This window comes from Micropterus salmoides, unplaced genomic scaffold (assembly GCF_014851395.1).
Source record: "Micropterus salmoides isolate LMB-PRFRI ecotype aquatic unplaced genomic scaffold, ASM1485139v1 Ms_hic_scaffold_7, whole genome shotgun sequence".
Taxonomy (NCBI): Eukaryota; Metazoa; Chordata; class Actinopteri; order Centrarchiformes; family Centrarchidae; genus Micropterus; species Micropterus salmoides.
In genome coordinates this window covers 2,665,578-2,669,482 of record NW_024044459.1, presented here as the reverse complement: position 1 = coordinate 2,669,482, position 3,905 = coordinate 2,665,578, and the positions used below count along the sequence as shown (strand labels likewise).

The 3,905-nt window shown below is 38.0% G+C and overlaps 1 long non-coding RNA gene across 1 annotated transcript; it reads left to right on the top strand.

Moving 5' to 3' along the window:
- The first annotated feature begins 371 nt into the window (after positions 1-371).
- LOC119892375 lies at positions 372-1,611 on the top strand. The gene is made up of 2 exons (XR_005442546.1): positions 372-740; positions 986-1,611. It is a non-coding gene; the product is annotated as an uncharacterized LOC119892375 (long non-coding RNA).
- Positions 1,612-3,905: the final 2,294 nt, after the last annotated feature.

The following is a 3,905-nucleotide window of genomic DNA, read 5'->3' as shown; positions in this document are numbered from 1 at the left end:
CTACAGAGGTTAAAAACAGTAGTTCTAATATTAGAAAATTAACTAGGCTAAATAATTTTAAGCAATATTTCAGGCCATGGCGTTATGAAATTCGTTAAAAATAATTAAATCGGACATATTGACACTAAAATCCCCCGTTGTGGGGGCTGTATAGGAATTATTTTTTGGCTTTTTATAGTTTTATTCACAGCGGTAATCCTGTCAAGTCCATTAGTTTGGCCTGTCCCGGGCTAAATGGAGCTCTGATTGAACTAAACTGGTTTAGTCAGTGCCCAGCTCCTACCGACATGTGTGGTCCAGTACCTTCCCAGTTTAACCCTTTTACTGGCGGCTTTGCACTGCGGCTGCGAAAGGAAGGTTACTGTTGGTTTGTGCACTCACAGACAGAAACGGGCAATCGAGCAATTAAACTTCAAGAAGCGCAACAAAACGTGTCTCTGCTGGCTGTGGAGTTTAGGCTCCTGCAGGCAGTGACACACGGCAGAACTGTCGAACCCGACGCTGCTGGAGCCTTCACCCTGAGAGGAGTGCAGTACCTACCCCTGCCGTACAGAGAAAGGCCATTTTGGCATGTTGCTATGTTTAGCCTACGTACTATAATGAGCTACAACGTAGGCTACACATCGCGGAGTGATATGTTGTTGCAGTTTGATCCCCATGCGTTAATGGTGGATTCAGTTCGCGGAAACTTTTAAAACATTGCAATTTAGAAGAGTAACATGGAGTTTACTGTGACTTTGGTGAGTTGATCAGTGTTTTTACACTAAATAGGCTGCAAAGAAATTGAGCTCAACCCAACAACAAAACAGATATTAATTATGTTTCTTATTATGTAGGCTAGCCTATTTTACGACCACAACGTTTTTAATTAGGTCTAGCCTATTTGTTATGAAGCGTGTCCTTTTTCTGGCTAGGCCTACCATTCTCTAGGCCTACACTGCCTCTCTGTGCTGAATGCAAGTGTAACACCAAATCTATTTGCCAGGAGACTGTAGACTGGAGTTGGAAACTGAGAAAGAAAGATATTGTTTCCTGGATTTCCTATCTTTTGGATATCACATGAATGCAGCACGGGTCTCCAACATTAGGCCCCGCCCTTTGGAATGCCAGAAGGCCTTACCCCGCCCCTCTGCAGGGATACCATTCAAAAACACACGCGGCTGGGAGGGGAGCACAGGCCGGCGGCATGAGTGAAAATCCACCTGTACTGTGACAGCAGAAAGCCTGCAGCTCGATAATAAAAAACATAAACGAACATATCTGAGGTATATCTCTTATATGGCCCTGTCACAGATTATCTGACACACAGATTTAATGGTTTAAGGTCAGTAAATTATAACCTATAGGTGATAGGTGATCAAAAACCCAATAAAAACCATGATGTCTTATTATAAGCTTTGGAAACTTAAAATTGCATTGTGATGCATGTATAATAGCACAAGTGCTCTCCCCCTGTCCCTCCGTAATGCCTGCCCATGCAACCCTTATAAATTTGTAAAACTGTTTGTTTCATTTTTGCAAATTGTAGTATGTTCAATAGAAAAGCAAATGGGACTTTCTGCCTCATTCTCACCAGTGCAAAGATCTTTGAATAAATCCTATGACTCGTAGTTAATTCATAATTAGTATGTTTGCTTTGAATTAAGGTAAAAAGTCACAGTAAGCAGGTGAACCATGATCTCTGAATAAACTATTATCTTAATCATTAACATTGTATATTTAATTTGTTTATTTAATATTTATTTGTTTTCTTTTGCAAAGCATTTTCTCACAGTGGTGTTTGCTTCGCTTACTTCTTTATATGGTATAGGCTAGATGACTTTACAATCATCAAAATGTTTTGTCAGGCGCTTAACTTGTTCCACCAGAAAAACCCTGCTGCTCTGCTCATGCTGACAGATACTTTTACACAATCCTTTGAAACATTGGTTGGGATGAGAACAGAATTGAGACATCATGACTGAACAGGATTAGGTTGTTGCTGTGTTTGTTCAGTGTGTCTTTTTGAATAATCTTAAATATTTGATACATAATAAAATAGAAATATTTGCTGTTTTAAAATACTGCCGCCTAAAGGAAGTGCTCAGTAGTCACTGCAGTCAGTAACCTCAAAGTTACTGTCACAAGTTGATAAATTAGTTTTAAAATCCTGCAAATAAGACAAACCTAATACAAACAAAGAAACACAATCTAAACCCACACCCATATGTGATAAGTGGGCATTATTGAATTTTGAGGGTCACAAAGACAAAAAGGTTTGGAACCACGTTGTTAAAAATTGTACTTTTTCTTGGTCATCGTTGAATAGAAAATGTCACTGCAGTAATAGTAGCATCCATGTGGCATCATTAATTAAATCATGAATCATTAATAGGTATTTAGCATGTCTATAACCCGAGGGCGTCACTTTGTGTTGAATAATGGTGGGGACATAAGGACTTAAATGAAAAAACGTTTAAACAGTATTCAGCATATGCAATTTCAGGAAATGTAATGGGTGGATATGAATGACCTATCACATCCAAACTTGCAACACCATGTCAATCAAACAATGCCACATCTACCTTTAGATGTTAGATTAAACTGCCTTGTTGCTTCAATGCTGCATACTTTTAGAAACAAGATTTCATGAAACCAACTCAACAGTGTGACTGTATGACATGTTCACAGGAAGAGAAAGGTAAACTTGGACAAGAAGAAACTGTGTCAAGAATTTTGACTGATCAGCACTTGTCATTTTTTAATAAGTAGCTTGTTTTTTTTAGCCTAAAGTTACTATTTTTTAACAATGCACATTTGTTTTTTCGATCTTTAAATTGCACTGCATGTTTTCTTGTGCAAATAAACCTTTCTCAGCGTTTTCATTTCTTTGTTAACATTTTTAGGTGCAATTTTAACAAACTATGCTTTCAAAAAGGGATGGGTACATGTTCCCAGCATCCCCAGTGTATACTACAACAAAGCTAGAACCCGACCTATAACCCAAATAATGTGAGAGTCACAAGTTATAAAGATAATTAAGACTAAAGGGTGGTTTTAATTGATAGACACCACAGCAACATTTCTGTGTGATGCCAGGGTGGTCTTGTTGCATCCACTGCTACTGGTTTCAAAAGTAACAACTGCTGCATTGTCTTGTGTACATGTGTTTTACTGCCAAGAATATCCAGAATAGACTGATTTGTGCTTACACATATAATTAATATGGCAATAGGGGTGGAGTGTGAGAGGAAGAAGGCGCGGGACTAGTTCAGAGTGTGGTGGTCAGTGCTGCCTGCCTAATGTGGAGGCTGACTGTGCAAATCTTGGATCTGTTTTTACCCTGTTATAAAAGGAGGCTGATAATTATGTTCAAAATCTGGCTTTATGTATGAAAATCATTTTAGGAATATATGGCTGTAAACCTTTAAAAAGGTTATTACAAAGAGTAGATTCTATTATATCTATTATGTGTTCTGTATGAAAAGTATAATGAGATAACTTCTGTTATGAATTGGAGCTATATAGAAGAAAAAATCAAAACGAATTAAAAAGGAGGCCATTTGGATGAAAACTCTGAAGAGCATATTTTACTACATAATGCACAGGCCATTTCCGTTTAAAATCAGATCATCCTCATGACAAAACTGATCGATTGCAAATCATTCTCAAAACGACATATGTGATTGTTGGAAAGTACCAGCCCAGTGACAGGCGCACATGGTTAGGTTTAGGATAATATCATGGTTGGGGTTCAGATAAGAATGAGTCATAAGCCATGGAACATAATGTAGGTCAGCTACATAACGTTATTTAATTTAAAACAAGTTCACATTGACTTGGTTTCAAATGGGACTTGATCCCTGGTCTGCTGGGTGAAAGTCCTGTGTTTGTTTGACCAAATCAAAAGGATTGAATTGAGTTGA